Source organism: Kogia breviceps, chromosome 12 (assembly GCF_026419965.1).
Source record: "Kogia breviceps isolate mKogBre1 chromosome 12, mKogBre1 haplotype 1, whole genome shotgun sequence".
In the NCBI taxonomy this organism is placed as follows: Eukaryota; Metazoa; Chordata; class Mammalia; order Artiodactyla; family Physeteridae; genus Kogia; species Kogia breviceps.
In genome coordinates this window covers 6,868,380-6,886,577 of record NC_081321.1, presented here as the reverse complement: position 1 = coordinate 6,886,577, position 18,198 = coordinate 6,868,380, and the positions used below count along the sequence as shown (strand labels likewise).

The window sequence follows — 18,198 nt, the reverse complement described above, 5'->3', positions numbered from 1 at the left end:
AGGCTTATTTTGCCTCATAACTTTCCTCTAAGAACAGTCCCAGGGCAATTTGGGGGGGTTGGTTTTGGTCCTAGTTCTTTCCCTCTGTCCTTTCTTCCCCGTTTGCAGAATTCCATTCACCTCCTTCTTGCTGCATTTTACTCTCGACCCGTTTCAGTTCCCGATGTTATAGTTTTCTTTCCTTGATCCTCCCCATAAAAGGATGTGAAAACATTTCACTCTTTATGGTATTAATATTATTTTTTTTTCCTGGTGAACACAAATGACAACCTTCTTAACCAAGGAACTTGATGAAAAAGTTATTTGAACTAAAAAATGGATCTTTCATGTTGGAATTAACAAGTTGGGTAAAAGTACCGTTAAGCAATTTGTGACTGAATGCCTCCCTGGTACCTTGAAGAGACTCATCTGCCTACTCACCTCACCTAAAAAAAAAAAAAGTTTGACTCTTATTTTCTCTTCCAAAATTGAGTTGATCCTGCTCTGATCCTAACCTTTTCCCATATTTCATGCTTCTGATTAAAGAGAATTCTCCTTCGTCTTGGAATGAAGAAGTTCTGGAAATTCAAGTGTGCACTATACTCTCTAACAAGAGCTCCTTGCACACTTTCTCTAAGTATTCATTTGACTCTGATGGTGCAAACCCCAAGCTGTCTCCCCACTTTTGATGACCTCAAGCAGTCTGTGCTGCCAGCCACAAGCCCCTCCCTCCTCTGCCTCGGGCACTTGTGCTGAAAGCTGATGTTCAGCCAACTACTTTACACCTGGTCAGAGGTGCAGGCAACTGGCAGTCTCTTAACATCCACCTTCCTTCTGCACTGAAGCAGCTGTAACACAGTTTAGAGAGACATCTGAGAAGAAACAGAAGTTGCAAGAGCACCAGATAAGGGGGATAAGGAGATGGCACAGGGATGATGGGTTGACATCAGAGCAGGGGAACCCGGAGAATCTGGGGTCTGGGAGAAGGGAATTTGCAAAGTGTGGTGAAGAGGACCCGAGTTCCAGACCCATCCATCTGGAACCTTACAGGGTAGAATGAACATCAGAAGCACAGTGGAGGTGGGGCAGGACTGTGCTTAGAGTTTAGTCAAATTCAGGGAGGCAAAGATTAGGTTAAGACTACAACACTCCAATAGAAATTGAAATCCTTGGGGCCTCCCTGGTGGCGCAGTGGTTAAGAATCCGCCTGCCAATGCAGGGGACATGGGTTCTGTCCCGGGTCTGGGAAGATCCCACATGTTGCAGAGCAACTAAGCCCGTGCGCCACAGCTACTGAGCCTGAGCTCTAGAGCCCACGAGCCACAGCTACCGAAGCTCGCGCGCCTAGAGCCCGTGGTCTGCAGCGAGAGAAGCCACCGCAACGAGTAGCCCGCGCACCGCAACGAAGAGTAGCCCCCGCTCGCCGCAACTAGAGAAAGCCCACGCATAGCAACGGAGACCCAAGGCAGGCAGCCAAATAAATAAATAAATAAATAATTTTAAAAATTGAAATCCTTGTGTGTTTTAGCATTTTTCACTAACCAAACACCAGCGAAAGTGACTTGACTTTCTCTGTGGTAGAGAGAGGAACAGGTGGCCACAGTTTGTGTTTTTTTTTTCTAAAAACCAGTCAACTAGAGCCAGAAGCAGCGTCAGACGACAACTTCTGGGCAGAACCCAAGATGGAAAAGCAAATGTTGTTTATATAAATAGAGGTGCAGAGCCCATAGCTTCCTGTTGACAAAATGAGCTTCACTTCACCTCAAACCCTCAATGGTTTTAAAAATAGCTAATAGTCACTTAGTAACGAGCTTTGCAAACCCAGCCTCTCCAGCACGTTAAATTCAAAGCAGGGCTTTTGTGTGTGTGTGTGTGTGTGTGTGTGTGTGTGTGTGTGTGTGTGTGTGTGTGTGTTTTGGATAGAAACTGGTGTGGGTGAAGAGAGAAAGAAGGAACTGGGAAGAGAAGGAAGGTTAAGAGGGAAGTTAGACCTCCCTTCCCTCCTTGTCTTTCTCAGAAAACCAAACACGCCATCTTCCATGAAGAGCTTGTTTTCTGACCACAGCAGATATGCTGAATATTTCCGGAGGTTTCTCGACAATTCCACGGAGCATCAGTGCGTGCAGCAATTCATGGACAAGAAGCTGCCAAGCATAATAGCAAGGATTGGAGACACAAAATCGAAATTAAGATTCTAAGCATTGGTGGAGGTGCGGGTGAAATTGATCTTCATAGCCTCTCCAAAGTGCAGGCTCAATACCCAGGAGTTAGTATCAACAATGAAGTTGTTGAAGCAAGTGCTGAACAAATCACCAAGTACAAAGAGCTTGTAGCCAAGACGTCCAACCTCGAGAACATAAAGTTTACCTGGCATAAGGAGACATCATCTGAATATCAAAACAGAATGATGGAGAAGAAAGAACTTCAGAAGTGGGACTTTATTCATATGATTCAGATGCTGTATTATGTAAAAGACATCCCAGCCGCCCTGAAATTCTTCCGTAGTCTCTTAGCTACCGGTGCTAAGATTCTCATTACTCCTGTGTCCGGAACCAGTGTCTGGGACAAGCTATGAAAAAGTACTGATCTCACTTACCCCGGGATGACCTCTGCGCGTATGTCACGTCATCTGACCTCATGCAGATGCTGGACAACTTGGGGATTAAGTACGAGTGTTATGACCTTCTGTCCACCATGGACGTACCTGACTGCTTTACTGACGGCAATGAAAATGGAGACCTGCTTTGGGATTTTTTGACAGAAACCTGCAACTTTAGTACAACAGCACCACCTGATCTCAAAGCAGAAATTATGAAAGATCTGCAAGAGCCTGAATTCAGTATAAAGAAAGAGGGAAAGGTTCTTTTCAATAACAGTCTTGAGTTTCATAGTGGATGAAGCATAAATATCCACCATGAGAATGTATTCAAAAACTATAGTTTGAGGCTTCCCTGGTGGCGCAGTGGTTGTGAGTCCGCCTGCCGATGCAGGGGACGCGGGTTCGTGCCCCGGTCCGGGAAGATCCCACATGTTGCGGAGCGGCTGGGCCCGTGAGCCGTGGCCGCTGAGCCTGCGCGTCCGGAGCCTGTGCTCCGCAACGGGAGAGGCCACAACAGTGAGAGGCTCGCGTACCACAAAAAACAAAAAACTATAGTTTGAACAATTTTGATCATTCACTTATTTGTGTATTAAAATTATAAATATATCTCATAACATAAACAGAGCATTTTCTCTGATATGTAAAATCTAGAAAATCCCAAGATATTCTTGGACTTCCATGCGGAATCATATATGACACTGCTGGTCTTATCCCATCCCTTCTATCAGTAAAGAGACTACATGCTGTCTACATACCACATAATCTGGAAAAATGAGACAACTAAGTTTCATGGGCTTATTGACAATAAAATCCTTTCCATTTGTTGATTATAATGGAATTTCCTGGAATACTAATAAAATATGTGCTATGGATCTTTAAAATTAAAAAAAAAATAGCTGATAATGGGTTTTGTTTTTTTTTTCTTTCAATTTGTCCAATCACTTTCAGTAAGATTCTAGCTTTTTCTTAACCCAGGGGTCCTGAAATTCTTTTCTCTGTCTCTGGTGTTTTCCTCTTTCATTCCCTTTTCCTTTCTTCTGTGTGTTTACCCAGCCATAAATCTGTAGTTTTGGGGAGTACATAATCGGAGTTCCATACCAATCAATAAGGGTGGAACTCGGAATGATCTCATACATTTGTGAGATTCACCTCCCCCCAACTCTTTAAAAAAGTAATAGATGCACTTTGAGCAAGTATAAGGAAATATTTTAATGGAAAATAACCTGAATTATACTTAAGGACTGATGGGCATCGAGGTATCAACTGTGTCATTATATGTTTTCCTAATATGTTGTTCTGTCCCAAATGGCCAAACACAAGGAGTTACAATGAAGGGTAGTGAGAACTGCACAGAAAAACACTCATATATTCATTCATTCTTGAAAATGGGTGAAATTTAGGGGGGAAGGAAAATAAAGTAATATAAATACAAATCAGCCTATGAAAATGTGTAATATTAACATCAAAATCAATGTGAAAATAAAAAAGTACTACAAAAATGTTCATATAAAATCATGCATGGGCTTCCCTAGTGGCGCAGTGGTTTAGAGTCCGCCTGCCGATGCAGGGGACACGGGTTCGTGCCCCGGTCCGGGAAGATCCCACGTGCCGCGGAGCGGCTGGGCCCGTGAGCCGTGGCCGCTGAGCCTGCGCGTCCGGAGCCTGTGCTCCGCAACGGGAGAGGCCACAACAATGAGAGGCCCACGTACAGCAAAAAACAAACAAACAAACAAAAAAAACCATGCACGGCAGCTCCTTAATTGGCTATTAAGAGAAACCAATTTGTTTGTTGGAAGGTGAGCTATAACTTAATTGTGTTAAACAACTATGCTCTTTTCTGTGCCATTAGCTACCCAGCATCGAAAGACCTGACATTGTGTAATAAATTGACAAGTACAGTAATTCATAATTAAATTATGAATAATTAAATTACAATTCAGAAGAATCACAGTATGTTCTAATGACATAGGACAAGAATAATTTCTCTTGCCATGTAAAAAAAAAAAACACTAAAAATTATATCATCTAAACACGGGGCATCTAGACCCTAAAATCAGGTGCCTTTGTATCATCCTCTTTGTTTCAAGTAATAGAAATGACTTGATATTGGTTTCTGGGCCAGTCCTGATGTAGCACCCACATTCTGTGGTCCTAAGGTAATAACCTCTGTTATAACTGTAAATTGGTGGTGAAACATCTGCCTTAATGAGTGGTTCTGGGGATTAACAAGACCATGTATTCAGAGGTTTGGCGCCTGTAAGACTATTATGTAGTAAAATTATGGGACTTTTTTCCTAGTTAAGCCGATTGGTTTCTCCCTAACTGTCCTAGAGTATGTTGGCTCTCTTCTTTCTTTCTCTTGTGACAAAGGGAGATGACCCTTGTGGATTAACTTTTGCGGGGAGAGGTATGGAAGCCTGCTAAGGGTGTACAATGCCACCGATGCTAGTTTCTCAACAGTTTGAGCTTCCTAATTTAAATTTAATTTTTTAAGCATCTGAAAATCTATTAGCAGGGCAGGTTCGTTTTTGTAGCAGCGGCTGGCAGGTTGGCCTCTGGCGCTTGGAGAGCAGACAGGATGGGTGGAGCTGTGCGGTGTTCCCTGGGCCTCTCCCAGACACCTGGACGGCTTGCAACCCTCGAGAGGACCGGAGGGCAGGACGGTGCCACAGCTTTGGGGGGAGTCCAGAGCCAGGTGATGGAAAGTAAGGATCTTGCCTCTGGCCTTGGGGATGCAGCTCAGCCTTTGGGATGCAACTCTGGGCGCAGCTGCCCCCCTGAAGCGCACACCTGGACTTTGGGCAGGTGTGCGTCATCAGTTTGGGGGTTATACTGAGACATGCACATCGTCAGGTATAACTCCCATAACCACAGCCATTCTGTCTTCCCAGCCAGGAAACCATCTTCCCGACCATCCAGCAAAGGGACAGGGGCAGCTGGTTAGAGCAATTCATAAACAACTTCTCCAGCACAACTTGGCCGAAGGTGGAGTTGGTTGACCAGAAACCTGTACAGCTTGACAAACAGCCTTCAGGGGATGTCCTGGCTTTGAGCTCCCGGCCCTGAAGTCTTCGGTCCTTGTTGTGGCCAAAGTTCCCTCGCATGTTGGAGTCTACTGCTCTGCCAGGTGTTTTGTTTGTTCATTCATTTTAACCAACATCATTATTTCATTCTGAGAGTGACCCTGTGAGGTGGGCAACAGAGAGATCATTGTTCTGATTTTTCAGACAGGGAACAAGGTTTAGAGAAATGAAGACTGACTGGATAAAGTTTAGCGTGGCAGAGCCATGCTTAAACTAAGTTCTCAAACTTAGGTTAACGCTCATTCAGTTGCAAAAGGAAAACTCAATAACATCTTGTTTAGAAATCAGAGGGAGTTTACTAGCTTTGCTAAAGGTTTGTAAGGGAATCTAGACTGCAGGCGACCGTTTTGCTTTCATACGCCACACGCACTACCCAGCAACTGTGCTCCTCTGGAATTCTGTGGAGACAGCCAATAGTTGTGAGCCATGGATCTGGTTAGAAGAACGTGGACGAACATGCGAAATGCCAGAGATGGTCATGTTTTTTCCTCTTCTCAGAAGGATGGAGAATTAGTTTAGTCAACCTTTTCATCATGGTTTCTTTGATTTCTTCAGGAAATTGAGAAAGTGTTTCAGAGCACAAACACCGTGCTAGGCCACATGGGTGCCAATCCTGACTCCATCATTGTGAGCTTAACTGTTCTGTGCCTCAGTTTCCTCATCTGTAAAAGGAGAGCACAATGTCTTTGAACCTGGGGACTGTTTTAAGATCAAATGAATTAGATGTTTAGAATAGCACTTGGAGGACTTCCGTGCTGGTCCAGTGGTTAAGAATCCGCCTCCAATGCAGGGGACGCGGGTTCGATCCCTGGTCGGGGAACTAAGATCCCACATGCTGCGGGGCCACTAAGCTCACACACTCTAGAGCTCGCAAGACGCAACTACTGAGCCCGAGCCCGCTGCCATGAACGATGCCGCAACGAAGAGCTCATGTTCCACAACTAAGACCTGATGCTGCCAAATGAATAATTTTTTTTTTTAAAAGAAAGAACAGCACTTGGCATATAGGCCCCCATGTCAGTGTGAGTCATTATCTTTAGGTCAACAACTTTTGAGCCTGGCACAGTGCTGGGGATACAAAGATGAGTAAGACATGGTCTCTTCCATCAATGAGATAAGTGTCTTTATTACTCAACTGGTTTCTACTTTCACCTCTTACAATGGCACATGTTTTCTTGTTTTCTTTTCAGCTTATATTTTTGATCAGAGATAACGCAATGCTTTAATTTATACTGTCTTTCCTCTTGTTCAGGGACAGAGGGATGCTTAAGTTTGTACAGTCCCACCCATATCCTTCAGTTCCCTGTAAGCACCCTGTAAGCAACTGAATTTCCCATTTCTGTCTGGGTTCTTTCTTCCCATTCCCATTTCTATTCTTTCTTCTCCTCTGTTCCAGGGTATATATCACCTTTGCCTCTTATTACAGACTTTATCCTCTGTTTTCACCAACAGCTGAGAGAATACCCATCATCACTCTCAACCTTTTTCCAGGTGTTCAGCCCCTTGAAGTCTCTAAATTAATCAGGACTCTTAAAATTTTTTATTTATGTGAAATTCACATGACATAAAAATAACCATTTGGGCTTCCCTGGAGGCGCGGTGGTTGAGAGTCCGCCTGCCGATGCAGGGGACACGGGTTCGTGCCCTGGTCCGGGAAGATCCCACGTGCCGCGGAGCAGCTGGGCCCGTGAGCCGTGGCCGCTGAGCCTGCGCGTCCGGAGCCTGTGCTCCGCAACGGGAGAGGCCACAACAGTGAGAGGCCCGCGTACCACAAAACAAAAACAAAAACATTTAAAGTATAAAATTCAGTGACATTTACTGCATACATTGTTGTTCAACTACCTCCTCTATCTACTTTCAAAACTTTTTCATCACCCTGAAAAGAAAATCCCATATCCATTAAGCAGTCATGCCTACTCCCTGATCCCTCAAGCACCTGAATAACCATCAATCTGCTTTCTGACTCTCTGGATTTATGTGCTCTGGATATTTCATACAAGTGGAATCACACACTGTGTGGCCTTTTGTGTCTGCCATAATCAGGATTTAAGGTTATCTGTATAGGACATAAGTTACTAATAGGAAGAACTTCTACTTTACTTTTTATACTGTAGCCACATCTCCTTTAAGGAACCTGTGGATGGAGGTCTAAAGTAGCCAGGACATGTGAGAGGCAGGGCCAGGCTGAATAAAGTAACCAAGGTGCTGAGTGTACTGAGTTTCTAATTGTGCTGAGCAAATTGACTCTTCCTGTCCTCTGGTAACAAACTGAAGAGATCTTGCTGGTGCATTTAGCCAATGTGTGGATGGGTTGGGGGGGGGGGTGAAAAACATGGGGGTCTTGTTGGGGGTAGGAAACCAGGTTCACACACTAAGGAATTGGGGACTATTTGATATCAAGTAGCTGTTTCTCAAAACTCAAAGATACTGAATTTAGTTAAATCAACAGGTGATGTGGGAACTTCCGTGGTGGCCCAGTGGTTAAGAATCCACCTTCCAATGCAGTGGATGCGGGTTTGATCCCTGGTCAGGGAACTAAGATCCCACATGTCACGGGGCAACTAAGCCCGCATGCCACACTACAGAGCCCGTGCACTCTGAAGCCCACGCCACAACTAGAGAGCCTGTGCACCACAGCTACTGAGCTCTGGAGCTCACCCACCGAAGGATCCCCCGTGCCGCAACTAAGACCCAACGCAGCCAAAAATAAATAAATAAAATAAATATTTTTTTTTTTTAAAAAAGGTGATGTGATCTAATTAGTAGTGATGGAATGATTATTGCAGAAGACAGTGATCAACACAGATCTTCAAAAAAGGTGAGAGCCAAGGAGTAAGAATTTGCCAATATTGTGCCAGGGCTTCCTAGAGGGGATGATCTGATACCAATGAGTGTTGGTCACTAGACAGAGTAGAGAATAGCAGTTCTGCAGATAACATTTAATCTGCTATCTTTACTTCAGAACCTGTCCCTTAATCATTTTAGAGCTGTTTTTTTTTTTTTTTTTTTTTTTTTTGCGGTACGCGGGCCTCTCACTGTTGTGGCCTCTCCCGTTGCGGAGCACAGGCTCTGGACGCGCAGGCTCAGCGGCCATGTCTCACGAGCCCAGCCGCTCCACGGCATGTGGGATCTTCCCGGACCGGGGCACGAACCCGTGTCCCCTGCATCGGCAGGCGGACTCTCAACCACTGAGCCACCAGGGAAGCCCTTTAGAGCTGTTTTTATCAAGATTATCTCTACCAGAACTTCCCAGGTGGCACAGTGGTTAAGAATCTGCCTGCTAATGCAGGGGACACAGGCTCAATCCCTGGTCCAGGAAGATCCCACATGGTGCAGGGCAACTAAGGCCGTACACCATGACTACTGATCATGAGCTCTAGAGCCTGCGAGCCACAACTACTGAGCCCACGTGCTACAAATACTGAAGCACGCATGCCTAGAGACCAGGCTCTGCAACAAGAGAAGCCACCGCAAGGAGAAGCCCGCTCACCACAACAAAGAGTAGCCCCTGCTCACCGCAACTAGAGAAAGCCCGCGTGCAGCAAAGACCTCACGCAGCCAAAATAAAATAAATAAATAAATAAATTATTTTAAAAAAGATTATCTCTACCAGTGAAATCACATCACTCCTTATACTACATCACTGAGCAAACAAATACTATGGAATTTGGTCTTGGGAATACACATACCCACAAAGAGAAAGACCTGCATGTTATTTGGAGCACTTCTCATTTTCCCTGACATTTCAATTGCTTACTAAGTAAGCAAACAAACACATCTCACACACACACACACACACACACACACACACAGTTTCAAAAGTATATAAAGTCACATAATCATAGAATTTTATCACTGGGGAAGACTTTAGAGGTCTACTAGGCCAATGTAAACTAACTACCTGCTTGGAATTAATGCGTGTTTGTTGAAAAGGCAGAGTCCTGGGCTGCACTCCAGAATCACTGAGTCAAAAAAAATCTGCAGGGATTAAACACTGGGACATGCAATTTTATACACTTGCTCAAACCTCAAAGTGTGAGAACCTCAAAATTACGCACTCATATTTTATTGCTAATCAGAAAACTTTGAACCATGGGAGGAGTTAACTTTGATGACACTAATTTATTTTTTCAAGTATCTGGTCTCCTTAATATTATCAGATATTAGAAGATACTAATTTTTTTTTAATTTTATTTATTTGGCTGTGTTGGGTCTTTGTTGCTGTGTGCGGGCTTTCTCTAGTTGGGGTGAGTGGGGTCTACTCTTCATTGCAGTGCGTGGGCTTCTCATTGTGGTGGCTTCGTGTTGCACAGCCCAGGCTCTAGGTGCACAGGCTTCAGTAGTTGTGGCACACGGGCTCAGTAGTTGTGGCTCGTGGGCTCCAGAGCACAGGCTCAGTAGTTGTGTCTCACGGGTCCAGTTGCTCCGCGGCACGTGGGATCTTCCCGGACCAGGGCTGAAACCCATGTCCCCTGCATTGGCAGGTGGATTCTTAACCACTGCGCCACCAGGGAAGTCCCTAGAAGATACTGTTTTCTAAAAGTAGTTGTTCTTATAGCATACCTTCCCTGCACTAGGCCACATGCAGAGCCACTGATTTTAAATAATTTTTAGCAATCATAAGATAATGATTTCAACTCTTTAGGCCTCAGTGTTCACAGCTGAAAATTGAGATAATAGTTCCTACCTCTTAGACTTAAGTGAAATAATATATGCAACATGCTTAGCACAGAACCTGGCATAAATTAAGTGCACAAAAAAGGTTAGCTATTATTACTATTATTTATTCACATTTTATACATGGGGAAACTAAAAATCATATGGCATCAGGCAACAGCCAAAGACAATTCACTAGGAAATGGTGGAGACAGAATTCAAGTTTTCATATGTTTGATTACAGAAACCTAACTTTTTATTCTTTCTTGTATGTGTGTGATCAATGAAGCTTTGGTTACTGTTCCCATCAAAAATAACTCTTTTAGACCTTTGACCAGCCCCAGGCTTTTGATGAATATTTATTTGCTCTCTCAACCTCGATAAGTCCTGGGCAGCTGCACAGCAGAAGCCGAGTGAGTAATTCCTGTATATGTCCCTCAACTTCTTCATACCCCCAGAGAAATTCAGTAATATGCCTGGCAGTAAAGTGAGAAAAACAAAAATTGGGAAATGCAGAAGTTGAAGCACTCCAAAAACCACACTTTAACCCACGTGGAAACCTTTTTGGGCTGTTTTCAAAAACAACAAAGTATCACATTGAACAATCTACCTGGTGTCCAAAAATAGTGCTCTGAGGAGTCATTGTCTGAGCGTCTCATCTCTCAGACACAGGAATGGATACCCTGAAGAATTCCCAGGGGGCCTTCTGGCCTCAAACACGGACCATAACGAAACCCCACCACCTTGTCTTGTTCTTCTCATGAAGGTTACCCGTGGCGACGTCCAGATGTCCAAGACTTAACTCAGCCACCAGAGGCACAATTTCCAAGTCATGCTGTTTCTGGGGTTTTTAAGTTTTCAAGAGAAGTTGGTGAGGGCAGAGGGTAGGTAGTAAGGAAAATAACTTTCAAAATAGCTGTAGGAAACCCCACAAAATTGTTTCTTTTAATCTCACTAACTCCAAATCTCCAGGAATGAAAAATGCTATTGTCATCATAAGAGATGTATTTTTCTTTCCTTTAACAGAAAAAAAGGTGAGCAGGAACTATAGATTTCTGAGAAATAAAGTTATTTCCTTATGCTGGATGAATCATGCCTCTTTAATAATTTTTTTACAGCCATTATGCAAGTTATTTAAGTCTCCATTTTGTTAGAAAGCGTTCCTTAAGCAGCTTATATGAACTGTGAATGTCATCTTATTTTTATCTGTCATTATTTTTTGTTATGAGCCATCACTCAAACCAGAATAAGCTTCTTGTTACTAAAACATAGGAAGCCCATTCCTACAGTTCTGCCTTTGTTTATGTTGTTTCGGCCCCTTGGAGAGAGGACGAGAAATTTTTTAAAAAAATATTGACATATGTCGTGAATTTTTAAATTAATTTATTTATTTATGGCTGTGTTGGGTCTTCGTTTCTGTGTGAAGGCTTTTCTCTAGTTGTGGCAAGCGGGGGCCACTCTTCATTGCGGTGCGCGGGCCTCTCACTGTCGTGGCCTCTCTTGTTGCGGCGCACAGGCTCCAGACGTGCAGGCTCAGTAATTGTGGCTCACGGGTCCAGTTGCTCCGCGGCATGTGGAATTTTCCCAGACCAGGGCTCAAACCCGTGTCCCCTGCATTGGCAGGCAGATTCTCAACCACTGCGCCACCAGGGAAGCCCAAGGATGGGAAATTTTCTCAAGCATATTCATGTATTCCAGATACCTTGCTTTCTCACTCACACAGTAAAGCTAAGTAGATTCTTGGAATGACTTTGCAAAGAATTCTTTCCCAACGTCATGTGTTTCACAGGTGAAAGGTCCAGTTGTAGGGCCCAAGTCTATCTTCAAAGACTGTTCTCCAGAAACTCTCTGCTCTGTACTCTTTATTTGTTAAAATTTTATACATTCATCAGAGTCTCAATCAAGAACTAGGTCTAGGGCTTCCCTGGTGGTGCAGTGGTTAAGAATCCACCTGCCAGTGCAGGGGACATGGGTTCGAGCCCTGGTCCGGGAAGATCCTACATGCTGTGGAGCAACTAAGCCCGTGGGCCACAACTACTGAAGCCCACGTGCCACAACTACTGAAGCCTGCGAACCTAGGGCCCGTGCTCCGCAACAAGAGAAGCCACCACAATGAGAAGCCCATGCACCGCAACAAAGAGTAGCCCCCGCTCGCCGCAACTAAAGAAAGCCCACACATAGCAACAAAGACCCAACTCAGACATAAATAAATAAATAAATTTATAAAAGGAAAACAAAAAGAACTAGGTCTATTATGAAGCTTTAGATTATGGAGTCTCTCCTTCCTCTGAACTCATGGCACCGAGTGGGCAATGGTGTCCTGTTAATGGGATTAAACAAGAGGGTAGGAAACCACCGTTTGGGATGCTTTAGCAAAAATTCTCTACAAAGAATTGTGGAACCATTGGTTCTCCATTTTTCCCATTAAACTGTCCTATAAAGAAGAGTAAAATAAGAAATGCTGAGTAACTGAGGCTATAATCTCAAACCGCCCCCCATCTTGGGCTGAAATTTCCCTGGAATCTGTCTTTTCTCTTTAACATTTTACATGATGCTCTATTTACCTGTGGGCCTGCCAGATGTGGGCTTACTCTCCATATGGGGAGAATAAAAATTGTTGAAACCTTCCATGTCATGAGGAATTTTACTTTTTAAATGGGGGTGATAGAGGGTAATGTGGAAAAGCATAAGCGTAAGGAAAACTAACATGCATATTATAGTCTACTCTAAATAATTTTAAATACAAACACTATTTTCCCCATATCTTTGGAAAACTTTTATGCTCTAGGGTAACATGACCTGTTTATCTTGTAGTTTTGACCTACTCCCTGATATATTGCCATGTACTCAAATTTACGTGTAAAGATACGTGTATCCCATCTTGAGAAGCACAGGGCTAGATGAACGCTAAGGTCCCTTCAACTTTGAGATGCTATGATTCTGTCATTTTTATTTTAGTCTTTTATTGACACTTAAATTTTTTTATATTGTCATTTTAAGTATTGTCTATTTTTTATTTATTTATGTATTTATTTATTTGGCTGCATTGGGTCTTAGTTGAGGCATGCGGGATCTTTCGTTGCGGCACATGGGCTCAGTAGTTTCAGCGCGTTGGCTCTAGAGCGCGCGGGCTTAGTTGTTCCATGGCATGTGGGATCTTAGTTCCCCAACCAGGGATCGAACCCGTGTCTTCTGCATTGGAAGGCAGATTCTTAACCACTGGACCACCAGGGAAGTCCCAGTATTTTCTATTTTAAAGCTTTAATCAAAATTATAAATTCCTTGAACTATAATGTGCATAATTGTTCCCCTTCAAAGCTCAGCTTTCTCATAATAGGCCTTCAATAAATATTGAATGAATTTCAGTTTTCAAAGATGCTTTTTATAAATTACTTATAGAAGCACTTTTTGAGTTGCCCCAGAAGGGATAGAACATCAAGACAAATACAGTAGATATTTTTTCCTCCCTAGCATCTTCGTTTTCAAGTACTGGATATCTAAAACATTTGTGTATGTTGGAGAGAATCTTCTTTATGTAGCCTATACACTGAAAAGTAAGATTTTCAAAACAGGAGATAGGATACAGAAATGTACATTGACTATTTTGTGTTTATTAGCTTCTGCCAACCCTATCAAATCTAACTTATAAAACAGAATAGATATCCACAGGTAATTCTGCTTTGGAAACTAATTTGGAGGAACTGACTTGATGGCCACCTTTCTCTATTTGCTCCCAGACTGCCTGGTCTTGTATGTTTCCCAATATGTAGTGTCTTATTTCTCTTTGCTGCCTGGCTAAGACTCACGTTCCATCATTGAACTGAGAGATGGGAAAACATTCTGGTTAAAAATGGCCAACAGAGACTCTTTTGACAAAACAAAGAGCTCCAAAGTCCATGCTTCAATTAGATTTAGATTTAATTACTCACTAGGCCAACAGTCTACATTTTCTATGTGGGAGAGAAATTGTATCTTGCATAAGCAATCTATTGAGTTTGCTTGACATTTGCAGCCAAACCCAATTCTAAAGACACAGTAATCTGGGGGAAAAGCCCCTCTGTGCAGCTCTGAGGAAGTTTTCTAAACTGATATCGTCAACGGATAATATCTGCAGGGTTGATTTTACCTGCATGACAGCACCGTGTGGGTTTTGAAGTAAGGCTGACCATAAAAAGGAATGAAGTTCTGCTGCATGCTATAACATGGATCCATCTTGAAAACATTATGCGGAATGAAATAAGGCAGACACGAAAGGACAAAGATTGTATGTTTCCACTTACGAGTGTTTAGAATAGGCAAGTTCATAGAGGTTACCAGGGGTTGGATGGCTGGAGGAGTGGTGCGTTTTGGCTTAATGATTATGGGTTTTCTTTTTGGGGTCATGAAAAGTTTTGGAAACAGATAGTGGTGATGGCTGCACGTTATGAATGCAATTAATACCACTGAATTGTGCATTTAAAAATAGTTGGAGACTTCCCTGGCAGTCCAGGAGTTAAAGACGCTGCACTTCCACTGCAGGGGGCATGGGTTGGATCCCTGGTCAGGGAACTAAGATCCTACATGCCACGCACGTGCTGCCAAGGTGGGGGAAATGTTAAAATCCAAGAAACCAAACCAAGCCAAAACTAAACAAAAGAGAAGCATGTGCATCACCAATGGGCCTATTTTCCTGTTTCTGGCTGGAACAAAAGGTCATAATTTGAAAAGAGAGAATATACAAAAGGAGCTAATACAGTTTTGCCTAATCATGTGAAGTTACCACCTGCAGTATCAGTGAGGGGTCTTCCCGTTGGGGCAGCTAGGAAATTTTTTTTCTAGTTTTTGGATTTAGAGATGTTACCATCTCTGAGAATTAATATTTATTCTTTGGAAGGGTGTGTATGTGTGTTTGTGTTTGTGTTATTCTCTGGACAATCCGTTGATAATAGGATAAAAAGTGCAACTCGTATCTGAGGAAACAAAGGATCACATTTTTACATGCCCTTGGATGATCCCACCTTGTCTTCTGCTGAGGAACTTTAGTTTTGTTTTTTTTTTGGCTGTGCTGCAGGGCTTGTGGGATCTCAGTTCCCCCCACCAGGGATTAAACCCGCACCCTCAGCAGTCAAAGTCCTAACCACTGGACCGCCAGGGAACTCCCTTCAGAAGAATTTTGAAAAGTCTCCAACCCTATGTTCCTCACTCATCTGTTCTATGCCAAAGGTGACCATCTCCTGTCTTTCTGGTGCCCGGAGGAATTATTCCACAGATAAGTAGACTTGGAGAAAAGAATGTATAGAGAGGAAGCTTAGATCCTTGGGTGAGAATAACCCATGACAACACAGGGTAGGGTTTTGTAACAGAGGAGTGGATGTGAAGACAGGGGAGCAAGGCTAGGAGTGGGGTTTGGTCATGAGCAGAGCTCCTGTGTAGAGTTTAACTCCTTGCAAGTATTCAACTATAAAAAGCTATAATTAATGTATTGATGTATATGACAATGAATTAACGTATGTGACTTCTCTTTCTCTCACATGTGTCACTCCCTTTGGCTCTCCAAACTTTGGTAAAACCTGCTGTACCTTGGGACTTCCCTGGTGGTCCAGTGGTTAAGAATCCACCTTCCAAAGCAGGGGACGAGGGTTCGACCCCTAGTCGGGGAACTAAGATCCCACGTGCCGCGGGGCTACTAAGCCCGTGCGCCACAGCTAGAGGGCTCACATGCCGCAACTACTGAGCCCGTGTGCTGCAGTGAATGATCCCGCGTGCTGCAACTAAGACCCCATGCAGCCAAATAAAGAAATAAATATTTAAACCTGCTGCACCTTTACGACTTAGCGTGGCTGTACTGGAGGAAAGTTATTGTAAAGGGAAGTGAGGCTTGCCCCACATTCAATCCACCCGCTCCCAGAGAGTCCTTTAGAACGAACTAGCATCATGCCATCCCCCTCTGGGGACCCACACTAGAGCAAAGAATTCGTAATCCAGAGAATCAGTGACCTTTATCACAACTCAGGAGCTGACAAGAGAAGGCCCCCACCATCAGTTTTCCTAAATTTGCCTAGCTTGTATGTAAAGCCTCGGCACAAACTTAACCATAATAAGAATTCAAGGCATTAGCTGTTATTTGAATTAACACTCACTTTAGAAATTCCCCTTAAAGTTCTGGTATTGATGGGTGAGGACAGGTGCAGGACAAGTAGGGAAGGGTAGAGTTCTATGGTTTAACAAAGGATGTGATTAGAAAGTTTCTGAGTTGGGCCTGGAAATGTAGAGAGGAAACAGCATATACTCCTTCCTTCCATAATCTAAAAAGGATCTTGACTTATTAGAGGAGAGCTGTCACCACCTCCCACCCAGGAATGCTCTCACCGGTCCCTCGGCCAGTTAGGTCTCTTGTTAAGAGATGTGTACTTTTCTTTCATATTAAACATCACTGTTTTGCTTTGTTTTGCGGTACGCGAGCCTCTCACTGTTGTGGCCTCTCCCCGTTGCGGAGCACAGGCTCCGGACGCGCAGGCTCAGCGGCCATGGCTCACGGGACCAGCCGCTCCGCGGCATGTGGGATCCTCCCAGACCGGGGCACGAACCCCGGGACACGAACCCGTGTCCCCTGCATCCGCAGGCAGACTCTCAACCACTGCGCCACCAGGGAAGCCCTAAACATCACTGTTTTAATTATATATTTACATGTGAATGCAATTACTTAATTAATGTCTCTTCCCCACTTGAATTTAACTTCCATGAGATCCTTATTGGTTTCACTCAACACTTTTTTCAGTGTCTATTATACCAGGTACTATGTACTTTTTCTGCATGTGGGTAAAAAAGAAACAGACCAAAATATCCTCCTGTCATGGACCTAAGGCTCAATGAACGCAGACAATACTGCATTTTAAGTGATGCGTGCTAAAGAGAAATATACATTAGGAAAAGGGAAAAGGAAAGGTCAGGATGATGGGATATAGTTGAAATTTTAGATATGGGACAAGAAAAAGCCTCAACTACAAGGGAGTATTTGAGTAAAGATAAGGGATCAAGCTGTAACAATATACAGGGGAAAGCATTCCAGTCAGAAGGGCCAGCAAGTATTCTTTGCTCCACTGTGTTCTTTGTGTGAGCAAGGAGAGAGGTATGGCAGGGGCAGGTGGTAGAGGGTCTGGTGACCCACTGTAAGGATGTTGGCTATTACTGAGAAAATGAGGGACCATGGAGAGTTTTGAGAGCAGAGAGACATGAGCTAAAATATTTCAGGGGACTTCCCTGGTGACGCAGTGGTTAAGACTCCAGGCTCCCATTGCAGGGGGCCCGTGTTTGATCCCTGATCAGGGAACTAGATTCCACATGCATGCTGCAACTAAGAGTTCGCATGCTACAACTAAGGAGCCTGCCTGCCACAACAAAGACCCAGCACAACCAAAATAAAATAAATAAATAAATAAATATTTACAATTAGAATAAATAAATTAAATATTTCGGAAGGATTGCTGTGTAGAGAATAGTCTGTAATTGAAGAAAGGAAGACCAGTTGAGAGGCTGAATGTAACCATCCAGGTTCTTTAGACCTGGAGGTGGTGAAAGTGGTCAGTGAACAGGATTTGGGCATGGGATTTATTTATTTTTTTAACTTTTTAAAAAATATTGGAGTAGAGTTGATTAACAATGTTGTGTTAGTTTCAGGTGTACAGCAAAGTGATTCGGTTGTACATATACATGCATCTGTTCTTTTCGAATTCTTTTCCCACTTAGGTTATTATAGAATACTGAGCAGAGTTCCCTGTGCTATACAGCAGGTCCTTGTCTTGTTATCTATTTTAAATAGAGCCGTGTGTACACGTCAATCCCAAACTCCCAGTCTATCCCTCCCTGCCCCCACCCCCAGCCTTCCCCCTGGGCATGGAATTT

The 18,198-nt window shown here is 43.5% G+C and overlaps 1 pseudogene; it reads left to right on the top strand.

Moving 5' to 3' along the window:
- Positions 1-2,018: 2,018 nt before the first annotated feature.
- Positions 2,019-2,877, top strand: LOC131766780 (histamine N-methyltransferase pseudogene; annotated as a pseudogene).
- The last annotated feature ends 15,321 nt before the right edge of the window (positions 2,878-18,198 follow it).